Source organism: Schistocerca americana, chromosome X, assembly GCF_021461395.2.
Source record: "Schistocerca americana isolate TAMUIC-IGC-003095 chromosome X, iqSchAmer2.1, whole genome shotgun sequence".
Taxonomy (NCBI): Eukaryota; Metazoa; Arthropoda; class Insecta; order Orthoptera; family Acrididae; genus Schistocerca; species Schistocerca americana.
Genome location: NC_060130.1, coordinates 702445426 through 702459109, shown reverse-complemented (window position 1 = coordinate 702459109; position 13684 = coordinate 702445426).

The following is a 13684-nucleotide window of genomic DNA, read 5'->3' as shown; positions in this document are numbered from 1 at the left end:
AGCAGTCGTTGATGGCAGTGGATAAAGTTACTCTCTAGCAAAAATCCAAACAAGTCTTCTATGTGCAATGATGTACACGTATGTGTTTTGGATGGGGGAAGTGGAGTAGTTGGGTGACTTTGAAAACTAGTTGAAACTAGGTGGTTGAAAGCATAACAAAACCTGTTTGATACCTTTATGAACGCTGAAAAAAACATTTCTGGAATGTTGACCTTATAAACAGCAAATGTCTCAGAGGATTTTGCGCCAGCTTTGATGTAGCCAAAAAGAGTTTTTTTTTTTCAGGGAGGGCTAGTGAACACTGACAAAGACATTTCAGGAGGAAGAAGAACTGATTACTGTTTTACATGCATTCCCTGCTGATGAGGGTTTTCTCTCTGTATAAGCGTTCCTATTCGTCCCACCAAGTTTTTCGCCTATGACATCACAATTCCGAGCGTCCTCTGGTGGCAGTAATGTCAAGTAGGTCAGTCAGTCTCCACACGTCAAAATACGCACATGCACAAGAAAAAATTTTAGGAAGCATTTTCCAGCAGAATTCACCTAAAATAAAGAAAAAATAAAGAGATCCTGCCTCAACAACAGCTCAGCACAGACTGAGGGACTTCTCACCTGTTTTTTTCTGGGAGGTGTGGGGGAGAAAGGAGAGGGGGAGGGATTGGGGGAAATTTGGAGGAGGGGATGCGGATTGGGGAAAACCCATGACATTATCCGGTCATGTCATCAGTGTGCCATTGCCACATCTGCTGCTGCCATCTTCAATAAATTTGGCAACATAGCAGACTGTGTCTGCAACTCCCTTACACCACTACATTATTTTGATACTTTAAACACTTGTTTCAGTTCTAAACTATCCTAAACCTTTTTTCTTGTTGTCTTAAGAAGATACTACTATGATAGCGGAACAATTATTATGTTATGACATGTGACAGTATTCATCCCAACCCCTTTCCATCATAGCTTTTCTGTTAAAAGTCCAGACAACTATTTCCTCTCTTTTATGTAGAGGCTAGGTTGTTTCTACTATAATCCTGGTTATTGATAGAACCCACACCACACCAGGCTGAGAACTCACACTGAAAATACTAATTGTAGCAACCCCAAATTGACTCTCAAGTCAGAGGAATTTATATGATGGAGATCTTAACTAGCCAGAACAGAAGTCAGCTACACATTGGCATGATTTGATGTTGAATTTATATTTGTCAACTCACTGTCCATAGAATAATTAAGATTTCAGTTACTAAACATTCCTTGATCAAGTCAATGTAACAATAACATATATCCTTTTTTTAGTTCTTGGTTTACTCTGTATTATCTGCACCTCCCCTGAAACATCTTTAATTAAATATTCTGACTCTAATTCAACATGTCACAGTAGACCTACCCTTCTAGTGTGAGAACTATGAAACTCAAAACATTCTTTCTCTTTTCAGATTTACTTACATTCTTATTTCACATTTTTTCTGTAAGTTGTTGCACTGTGTTGCCAGTTACATAAATCTGACACTCATCTGTCTCCAGTCAAAGCAGCAGTTCAAATCTGTTCTCCTCATTAATGATAACACTGTCTGAGGAAGTCATGCATTTTATTACCTCTTGCAACTTTCCACTTATGTTCACCCTTCTGCTTCTTCAACTTAACCAATCTTTTTTTGTTTCCTCTAGTTCACTCTGACTATCAATAATCTCTGCCTCTTATTGCACTGTTTTCCAGACTCCAGTGTATATCCTACAAAATCAGTTCTAATCTAATTTTCGTTCCCATTTTACAAGACATTACAATTATCACTTTGCAGTTGAACAGCTTGTTCACAAAATTAGACCTAACATCATAATCATTATAAAAATTTGTCGAACCAGAGAAATTAAATTTGCACTATTTCATGGCAAATGTACACTAAATAATGGAAGTAGAGGCACCATATAGTTGTCTTTTGATGAAAACCATTAAACGAACGCTGTCCCTGTGTTTACACTGAAATGTACAGAAATTTGAATTCAGAAGTTAGCAAATTTTCACTGCATTTACGATAGTACATGTATAAAAATGAAACCTTTATAATATGTAGCTTAGACAAGGCACAATTACACATACAATAATTAATTAAGAAAAAGATGTTGCAATTATCGGTGCCTTGTCTGTAAGAGAGTACATAAAGACATCTTCACAGTGACAGAGGTGCCATTTTCATTACTATTGATATTAAATCTCTTCATGCACACGCGAATTATCATTTGTTCTACATAAAATGTAGGTACTTTACACATTGTAATATCACATTTGGGACGTATCCTACCATTGGCCATTATTTACTTGCGCCACCATCAAATTATTGATACAAAGATAAGAGGAAAGTGACATTTTGTTGTAACTGAAATCATTACAGAGGCCATTAGGTCAAATCGTACAGGGAGGGGTAAGAAGTTGATATTGCCAATGGATGCATCCTGAGATTCGCATGAATTAGTTATGGGAAATTACAGAAAACCAAAAGTACGATGGCCGAATGGAGGCATATCGTATTTCCTTAAGAATACACATGTAGCTGAAGTATGACAAATCGACTGTTGTTAGAAGTCGTGCTGACGTGGTATCTTTGTGCGTACACAGTAGTTCACACCTTTACAGAATAACCTAAATTTTAAAATTTTTCAATAATGTGTCATCACTGCATCCAGGTGAAAGGCGATGTTTTTCTGATGTGGAAAGTGCAATTAATTTTATTGTAATTTAATCAAGTAGTGTGTAGATTAATTAAGGGCAACGAATCTGACATTATAAGCACTGGGACAAAGAGAGCACCACCCCACATTGCATTGTTGCCAAATTTATCCAAGATGGCGGATTCAAGATAGTGGTGGTAGATATGGCAACACTGCAATGAAGACATGGTGGGAAGTTCAAATTTAGGCAGGAAAATAGATCAACTGGGCTATCTCCACTAACCTAACCCCCTCCTCTCCCCTCTCCCCTCCCCCAGAAAATGGCAGGAAGCGAAAATTTTGGCAGAAAAAAGGTCTCTTGCGATACCTCCACCAACCTAAGGAAATGGTGGGAAAAAAGTTCACTTCAGCTACCTCCACTAACCTAAGTCATCCAACCGCCACCTCTCCCTTGGAATTGGTGGGGAAGGGACTCAGCCTGTGCTGGGCTGCTGGATAGGGAGGACATAAGTTTTTATTTTGCAGGTCGTCTTTATTTAAACAATTTGAAAATTTTTGTAAATTTATGGTAAGATCTTATAGGACCAAACTGCTTAGGTCATCCTTTCCTAAGTTTACACACTACTTAATCTAACTTAAACTAACTTACACCATGGACAACACCTATGTCTGAGGGAGGACTCGAGCCTCTGACGGGGGAAACAATTTGAGGCAGTAGCTCCATCCAGTGTATGTATTCACTGTGAGATCTAGATTCCAACTGATATAGTACACACTACTGCCACCAGAGGGCACTGATGTCCCATGGCGCTCTGTGGAAAAATGGTGGGAAAAGGACTCAGCCTATTCTGGGCTGCTGGTGAGAGGCAGGACCTTACTTTATTTATTTTGGAACAGTTTATTTAGGGATGAATTTAATGTAGTTTATTTATTACACTGATACAAAACACTCGCTCTGATGTGCTTGGTGTCACAATTCACAGCCTACAGACCTGTAAACCACTCATAAATCACTGAAATAATGCAGCAGACTGATTTACAGACACGCAAACCACTCGTGAAAAACAACTATCGTCAAGTGCAATGTATCAGCAAACTGTTCCCTACAAAGTTTCCAATGTGTGCACATGCTGACACTGCTGACACTGGACACAAGCTACCACCAGAGATATGAATGTGGGGGTGAAAACTATTACTCACAGGTTTCTGTCACCTACAGCCAATAGGTGAAAGTTACATCTGTTTTCGGTTAGAATTCTTCGAGAGTTATACTGACATCACATGTCTACATAAATAAGAGCTATTCACCCTCTGGATGTGCATGTGTTCACTGTGGCTAAGGCGTACCTGCCAGTCCAGTGCCAAGAGAGAAGTTTGCATAGCGGCTCAGCCTAACAGACGCAACTAAAAGGTTCTCAATGCTATACTGACGTCTCAGGTCTATGTAAATAAGAGCCAAGTCTCCCCTCTGAACGGGCTATAGAAATGTGTTGCAATGATTCCCAGAATAGCACAGGGTGCATTCTCCATAGCGATCCTAATCCGACATTCGAAACGCCTCCAGCCGTGTATGTGTTTACTCAGCTGCCACGCATACCTTCCAATCCAGTGCAGGCCTAATTGCCAAGTGCGAGATGTTTGTGTAGTGCCTCACCCATGCAGGTGCAGCTAAAAGGTTCTCAATGTTATACTGATCTCACATGTCTATGTAAATACGAGCCAAGTCTACCTCTTCGAAATAGCAAAGTGATACAGAGATAGTTAACGATCGCTTTTGTAGGAGCTTTCGTGATGTCTCAGCTTTTCTGGATGGAAATTCTCGTCCTAAAAGGACCTGTTCACGAAAATATCTCAGAATAACGCCGACTGAGTTCTTCCTCGCGATCCTATTGCTTCAGCCCGTCCATTACTTAGCAGTCCCTTCCCAGAATTGGTAAAGTGGTGCCGAAATGGTTACTGTCGCTTTTGTAGGAGCTTTCTTGATGTCTCAGTTTGTCTGGATGGAAATTCTTGCCCTAACAGGAGCTGTTTACGAAAATAGCCCAGAATAACACCGACTGCATTCTTCCTGATGGTCCTAACGAGTCATCCCATCCGTCACGTGTTACCCTTCCTGGAAATCGTGACGTCCTGCTTTCAACATATGTCTCAGAAACGGTAAGCGTTTCCTCCACTGTGTAGGGGCTCCTACATCTCAGTACAAAGGATGTCTAGTGAATGAATGGAGCATTCTGATTGACTCTTACTGACTTTACCCACCAAAATGCTGCTGCTGCTGCGGGTGAGGGAGCACTGTCCGCCATTTTTTTCTGCAGACGAGACTTTCAGCAGCATAAATATTTTATACATATCGCCATATTGCCGTGACAGTTAAACCCTGCAAATGTGGTCTACAGATCATCAAATACAGAAAGGAACTTTCTTACTTACACTGCTATGCCACTAAGGATGGAAGCTTGAGTAATACAGCGCGAAACCGATGTCCAACCCAGCAATATATCACAGCGTACCGTATCGATGTAGTAAAGATACAATTCGTATCCTGCGCCATACAAAATCGCCCGTTTCGTATCATGCGTATAGCTATTGACCGCCAGACACTCGTACATATACCGCTAAGACAGACAGCATAAGCACATGCACCGTATATACTCCTCGCAGCACTACATATTTCCCATGAGGTAGGGAGGTCATCCAATGCAACCGATGGTCAGAAGTCATCCACTCCCAATGTGTGACCTGAGCGCCCTCAGTGTACCGAAGTTGTACTGTTTTACAAAGTCGGGCTCGTTTCCTCTCGATACAAAGTCATTACTGTTTCTGACCCCAAGGCCCGCATCTCGTGGTCGTGCGGTAGCGTTCTCGCTTCCCACGCCCGGGTTCCCGGGTTCGATTCCCTGCGGGGTCAGGGATTTTCTCTGCCTCGTGATGGCTGGGTGTTGTGTGATGTCCTTAGGTTAGTTAGGTTTAAGTAGTTCTAAGTTCTAGGGGACTGATGACCATAGATGTTAAGTCCCATCGTGCTCAGAGCCATTTGAACCATTTTTGACCCCAACCAGCTTGCTTGCTTGCTTTCTACACCCATCTCCAGATTCTGGGATTGCAAGAACGTATGTAATTTCGCAAGGTTTGCCAGAATATCATACCAGTTACGCGATACTTTTCGATATCAAGGACTTGGCAATATCGCTTGCATAGCAGTATCGCTCGCACAACATAATTCCGAAGATATAGACTGGAAATAATTTCTCTAGAAACCCTAAACTTTAGCGAGGTGGAGCGCGCTGTAAACCACTGCAGAACTAGAAACTTATCCCTTCTGCAAAGATCTTTATGTGAATACTCGAAAAAATAGAGAAAACTGATATTTCCACTTACGATTACCAATTTCGTTGATGTAACAGATTCCAAATCATCCCTATAATTTACAAAGTCAATTAAGGTGTTACTCATGTCTAGAGAACCAGCAAACATGACTTCCACCTGTTTTTCACCTGATAGATGCAGAAACCACAATCGATATTTTCTCAACTAAATAAAGGCGCGAAATGTGCAGAAGCAGTCAACCGGACAATTTGCATGGGAGGGAATAATAGTCCATTGCAAACGCATGTTCCTATTGCTTCTTCTCAAATTTCCATGCTATCACAAAAGTAGTCCATCACATACAAAGTATTAGTTCGCTATTCGGCTGGATAGAGGATGGCATGGTTAATGCAGCCGCTGAGGATGGAAGCTTGAATATTACATCTTGCATCCCAACAGGTCTCTCCATTTGGACGACTCTTGCCGTTAGTGGGAAACATGAATCATTCTCGCCACAGGCCACCGCCGCCGCTGCGCGCCCCGCGCCCCTAGACAGAATCATCCTAGGAAACCGGCCACATATATATTTGATCGCTATACTTACAATTAAATATTACGATCGCGGTCTCAGCTGGACGACATTCGACAGTGAGGGAAGTATTAGAAGTACACCCTGCTGACGGCTGTGGCCCTGGAAATAGAAATATCTGTAACATTCTTATGGAATGACATACTTCTCTCTCTGATATCACAGCATTCCACGTCGAATCCATACCTTCCTCACGACTGGACATACTCATTTGCTTTGAACATGTCGGAACACACACACATACTTTATAAGCCTGAAGCTCGTGGCGAACCTTTCACGCACCCCTTGTACCAACTATAATACTTTGTCAATATCTGATTCCCGGCGATACAAAATAATACTGACCAAAAATCAGCTTTGGGTGGACATCTCTCATAAGTTTTTTCCTGCGAGTGATACCACTGTGTCTTAGAAAGAGATGCCTAATCGTCATACGAACCGCCAAATGTTAAAAAAAAACACAATCGCAACGACCATGTTACGATCACAATCGGTCCTGGTTCTACAGGCACACACAATTATCCGTGTTAAAAGCTATACTGGATGTATAACTCGAGGTATGGCATTTCCTCTGAATGAAGTGGTCTTTCCAGACAAATACCGTGCCACTGAATATAGACGGTGATCGCCGGAGTGTATATTATCAGACCAACAGTGCGGTTACACTTCGCCGACGATGCAACCTCGTAATAAAATTACCGAATTTAGAAAGTGATTCGGCTAAGAAACATCTTATAAATCCGGTATTTGCAACTCCCTTACGCCGCCGCTATATATTTCTCCAGTATTTGAAACGCATTCTGTCTCAAAGCCACGTCAGAAGTTCGCTGATACATCCACTGGGTTATAGGCGATGATTGATTGAGAAGGGTCATATACAGTAGATACTGTGCCGATTGGGGTCGTCAGAAATTTACTCAGGCCTTTCAGATCTCTAGTGTTACGCTCTCCGGTAGAAATGCCGTCTGCGATTTGGAATCAAGTCTTTCCATTCAACCACATACCTGGGTCGGATCCTATATCCTATGGATAAGTCTTTCAATGATTACAGCCACTAGTGAATCATACTTCTGGCACTCTCATATCTCGAAACGAGTCACCTTTTTCGAACCTATCTGCCACAGTAAAATTTTAGATAGTCACTATGCCTCTTGCAACTGCTGCCATTTCTGCATCTTTGGACATGTGAGCGTTCCAACTTAGGTCAGAACTGAGCAGAAGTCGGAGGGAGCTATATTTACCACCTTTTGCAACCCGTGTAGAAACAGGGTGACCTGAGTTAGTGCGACAGGACCGTGTTTTGATCACTCGGTGGAAATGGGAACATGTTGTCATAGCTCTACCAACAATGAAGAATGTGTAAGATCAGCACCAAACGAAGCCTGTTCCTGCAACACGAGGTAGAATAAAAGACAATATGGGAACTGAGAGAAGGACGAGGATTCTGCTACCGCATTGAGGTGTGTCACCAAACTACATACAGGTACTGCAGTCCGAAGCAGATCCGGGGTCCCTCAGGGCCCATTCCCGTCTACCACCGCAACATGCTATTATCGTTATTCTGTACCATCACAAAGAAAAATTACGAAATGTAAAAGATCGACTAACTTCATCCGATACAGAACACTATAAGATTTTTACCGCATCTCTCTCCTCCCATATATCGAAAACAAATACCGCCTGTATGCTGGCATCAAGCCCATGTGACGATTCTATTAAACATACAGGTATTGATCCAGTGCGCAGACCAGTGTAAAGTAGCATCGCCTGTACTGTAGGAGGATGACCATATCCCATAAACTATACTATAAGTCACATTGTTTGAAACATTTTTTTTCTGCTGTAACACGCTTTGTACACTGCCATACATTCTGTTTTTTCCACCACGACTTTGAGGTCTGTGTCAGGCTCTACACTGACATTAACACTTTCTGATACGTTGCTTCTCACAGAAAACTAAACGTCGCACAGTGTAAATCATGTTGTTACTGCTGCTACCATAACACACCACACACACACTGGACGATTTTAAATAAAAGACAGTTATAACATAAGAAAACTGGAAAAGTTTGGCAGCGTTGTGGAGCGTTTGCAAACTGCTGTCCGAAGGTGACTGAGGACGTCTACATTTAAACTCATCTGTCACAGTCACGGAATAGCTGATGGCTCTGGATTCCATTTCGACTGATTCCTCATATTGCAGACATGTACGCGATCACTGTTTCGGTGCTAGCCATCCCTAGAAGGTGTTGCCCCTCCACCAAAACCCTTTCTCCAACTCAAACAAGCGATGTCAGTCAATCATTATGTGGTACCCAACAGCATAGCAGTGGACGAATGGGATGGAAAAACACCGTCGATGTACTGTAATAATAAGCATCACAGTTGATAGTGCGAACAATTTTAGCAATTTTACAGTAATGTCAACAATGACCAATGATACGACAGCATGTTTCTCAATTTCAGTCATATTGCTAGACCACCCCTTCTCTACTTTGTGAATATCGTTATGAATGTAGATAGATGACTGTGCAGTACGTCCATTCATTGTTAATTATCGAACATACACATAGCCAATGTATACCAGACAGCACCTCAAGCATAGTCTGTAATTTACGATCTATCTCTATTTAGATGGGGGTCACAGAGCATTCTCGCAGTCTTAGGATAAAGTTAGAGACTGAAGGACCCCCTCGTACTGTCACTCACCAAGCCGCCCTGCAGCACCATCATCGATTTAATCTGCAGCTGACCAGAAGTAGACCACTACATTCCGCATCTCATGAATTGTTGGAGCTTGCTGCGTCCTCGCCAATCCAAGTGCAAATAATTTCTTCAAATGCGCCCATGTCGAGGAGATCAGCACCCTTATCGGTGTATAGTAGTAGATTTGAAAGTGTTGTGGTGTAATAGCAAACGGTTTAGAAGAACAAAAAGTGGATGGCATTTTTTTATGCATGATGGAGCTCCAGATGGATGGAGTTCAAAGTATTTAACGCAAATCAACTACCCTATCAATTTTAAAGTATTGTTCTAGTGTCTGGGATCAGTACCAAGAGTGTATTGGTAAGAGAGAAGATAAAGACACACACTCCTAAGGCTACACGATTCTGACATAAAACAGGCTATAATGTTATATCGCTTCAGTTTCCAGGCTTATCAGTCATGTGGAATGCAGCGCTGTTAATATTCCAATGTAAGAAACATATTTCCAGTGCGAGACATACATCCTTCTTGCAGGTTTCCCTACGATAAATTATGGTAACAAGCTGTAAAATGAAAGAATTTATTTCCTTAAAATATCGATTCTGTGTGATACGTGAACAATGTAGCTTTCCAGACACGTATAACGTCCACTATTCACATCCGATCACGGTTCAGAAATTATACTATGCCCGCATCAGTACTCTATAAAATTATTGCTTTATCGCTAGTAATAGAGAATACCTCTTACAAGGAAACAGATAAACGCATAGCAGCGACATCCGACGTGTGAAATTGCACGTCATGCTGCCTCTCTGTAAACAGCACATCTGTCAAAAAAAGTTCGAATGGCTCTGAGCACTATGGGCCTTAACATCTTAGGGCACCATTCCCCTAGATCCCCTAGATCTTAGAACTACTTAAACCTAACTAGTCTAAGGACATCACACACATCAATGCCCGAGGCAGGATTCGAACCTGTGACCGTAGCGGTTGCGCGGTTCCAGACTGAAGCGCCTACAACCGCTCAGCCACTACAGCTGGCAGCACATCTGTCAAGCAGATGTATACATGGGGATTACCCTGTCTCACAAACACCTTTTGCTAACTTAGAATCATCTTAGTTATAAAACTTAAGTCTTGAGTTTATACCCAAGATGCGACAAGGGAATGGAGTACATCGCATAAACCCTCGTTCTTTTAGAGGAATGTATCGAAACAGAATGGTCACGTTTCATCACCCATAAGGTGTAAGTCCTCCGATGACTGAGAGGTTTGCTGTTAGCGATCGCAAGTAGACAGTGCTCTAAGTCACATACAGAACATGTGGTTGTATACGAGTCGAACACAGGCTATGTCACACGACTGATGCATCCTGACTGAACAGCGGTAAAAAATGGTCAAATGACCTGCAGCAACATCTCCCTCCCTCTCCAGAATGCATCATCAGTCTGCCATTAAATCGTACCTCGTTACAGTTCCATCTCCATCAAACACTCCATCCACTCTCTGTTATCCTTTAACACAGATGCATGTAAGTTTAGAGGCAGATGGTTATCTGCTTTCCTGAAAAGCGTCAAATACAGCAGTCAATCCATAGGTATCCCTGTTTGCTCAATAGACATACAATAGAATGCTGCCTCACCAGAAAAAAAGTGACTGCTTCCCTTTGCTTCCATGTCGGCATTTCCTCAGATTCCTCTTGCTGTTGCATACTTGTTCCAATGTACAAATTGTTCTGTGTCAACCAGAAGACATGCAAGTTCTTCTACAATTTCACCTCATTTCAGTGCATAATCCCTCAATTTATATGTATTAACCGTCATTTTTCGCAGTTGTATCGATTTTATGAAGAAAACGGTGGACAGTGCTCCCCGCAGCAGTGCACCCGCAGCAGCAGCAACTTGGTTAGTAAATTCAGTAAGACCCAATCAGAATGCTCCATTCATCACAAGACATCCTTTGTGCTGGGACGTAGGAGACACTTCATAGCAGTGTGAACGTTTACCATTTCTGAGCCATATGTTGAAAGCAGGACGTTGCGATTTCTAGGAAGGGTAACACAATACAGATGGGATGCCTCGTTAGGACCATCAGGAAGAATGCAGGCGGTGTTATTCTGGGCTATTTTCGTAAACAGAGCCTGTTAGGACAAGCATTTCCATCCAGACAAGCTGAGACATCACAAATGCTGATACAAAAACGACACTTAACTATTTCTGCAACACTTTACCAATTCTGAGAAGAGACAGATAAGTAATGGATGGGCTGTCCTGTTAGGACTGCGAGGAAGGATGCAATCGGTGTTATTCTGAGCTATTTTCGTGAACAGGTTCTGTTAGAACCAGAATTTACATCGAGACAAGCTGAGACATCATGAAAGCTCCTACAAAAGTGATCATTAACTATTTCTGTAGCCTTTTACTACTTCCGAGGAGTAGACTTGGCTCTTTTTTACACAGACATGCGGAGTCAGTATATCATGGAGAAACTTTTAGCTGCACCTGCGCGGATGAGCCACTACCCAAACATCTCGTACTTGGCAATTAGACCTGCACTGGACTGGCAGGTACTTGTGGCGGCTAAGTAAACACATATGCGGCCAGAGGCATCTTGCATGTCCTGTTAGGATCGCTAGGGAGAATGCGTCCTGTGCCCTGTGCTGTTCTGGGAAGCATTGCAACACATTTGTATAGAGCGTTCAGAGGGGAGACTTGGCTCTTATATACATAAACCTGGGACATCAGTATAATATTGAGAACAATTTAACTGTGTCTGTGAGGGTGAGCCACTATGCAAATGCCGGCCGCGGTGGTATAGCGGTTCTAGGCGCTCAGTCCAGAACCACGGGACTGCTACGGTCGCAGGTTCGAATCCTGCCTCGGGCATGGATGTGTGTGATGTCCTTAGGTTAGTTAGGTTTAAGTAGTTCTAAGTTCTAGGGGACTGATGACCACATAGTGCTCAGAGCCATTTGAACCACTATGCAAACATCTCTGTTGGCACTGGACTGGCAGGTATGCCGCAGCCATGGTGGTTAGGTGAACACATGCGCTTCCAGATGGGGACCTGGTTCCTATTTACATAGAAATGTGACGTCAGTATAACACTCGAAGAATTCTAACTGTGTTCCCAAAAATAGATGCCACTTTCACTTATTGGCTGTAGGCAGCAGCGGTCTGAGAGCTATAGCTCTCGCCCCTGCGTTCGTCTCTGAGAGTGTGGCTCACAAGTTATAACCTTTGTAGGGAACAGTTCGTTGATATGTCGTGGTTGGCGATAATTCGAAAGCGTTTTTTCACGTGCACTGAGTGTTTGTGCACTGCACTATTTTCGACTTGTTAAGCATTGTGAGCGTGTTTGCAGATCCTTTTACATGCATTATTTTAACAATTTGCGAGTTGTTTGTGTGTTAGTACATCAGTCTACTGCATTATTTCGGTGACATATGAGTAGTTTACAGGTCTGTAGGCTGTGTATTGTGACCCCAAGCATGTCAGAGTGAGTGTTTTGTATCAAAGTAATAAATAAACTGTGTGAAATCCATCCCTAAATAAACTGTTCCCAAATAAATAAAGTACAGTCCTTCCTCTCACCAGCAGCCCAGACCCCATTTTCCCACCATTTTTCTACAAACCGCCATGAGAAGACATTGCCCTCTGGTGGCAGTACTGTGTACTATGTCAGTTGGACTCTGGACTTCATGGTAAATACACTGGATGGAGCTACTGCCTGAAATTGTTTAAATAAAGACTGCCTGCAAAATAAAGACTTATGTCAATCCTGTCCAGGAGCCCAGCACAGGCTGAGTTCATTCCCCACCAATTGCAAGGAAGAGCTGGCGATCGGATGACTTAGGTTAGTGGAAGTAGCCCAAGTGACCTTTTTTCATGTCATTTTCCTAGGTTAGTGGAGGTAGTCCAAGCGACCTTTTTTTCCACCAACATTTTAACTTCCCACCATTTTCTAGGGGATGGGAGGGGAGGGGAAGGGTTAGGTTAGTGGAGGTAGCCCAATTGACCTATTTTCCTGTCAAAATTTGAACTTCCCACCATGATGTCATAGTGACGTTGCCATATCTACTGCCGCCATCTTGGATCTGCCGTCTTGAATAAATTTGGCAACAATGGTACATAGGTTGGTGCTCTCTTCGTCCCACTACTATTATAATGCAGAGGGCCACAAGACAAAACATTTTCTTTTTGCCCTTGACAGGGAACAGTATTCACAATCTTGAGAAGGGATGACGTAAAAAGCATTACCTTCACATTGGAGAAGACACTAGGACAGAGAGGAATTGAAAAGTGTCCACATATAACCACTGTGAATGATTGCGTGACTAACCTACAAAACTGGTATAGGTCAACATCTGGTTTCCAGCAAATCTCAGATGCAATAAATGTGTGAAGAATTGTCCAT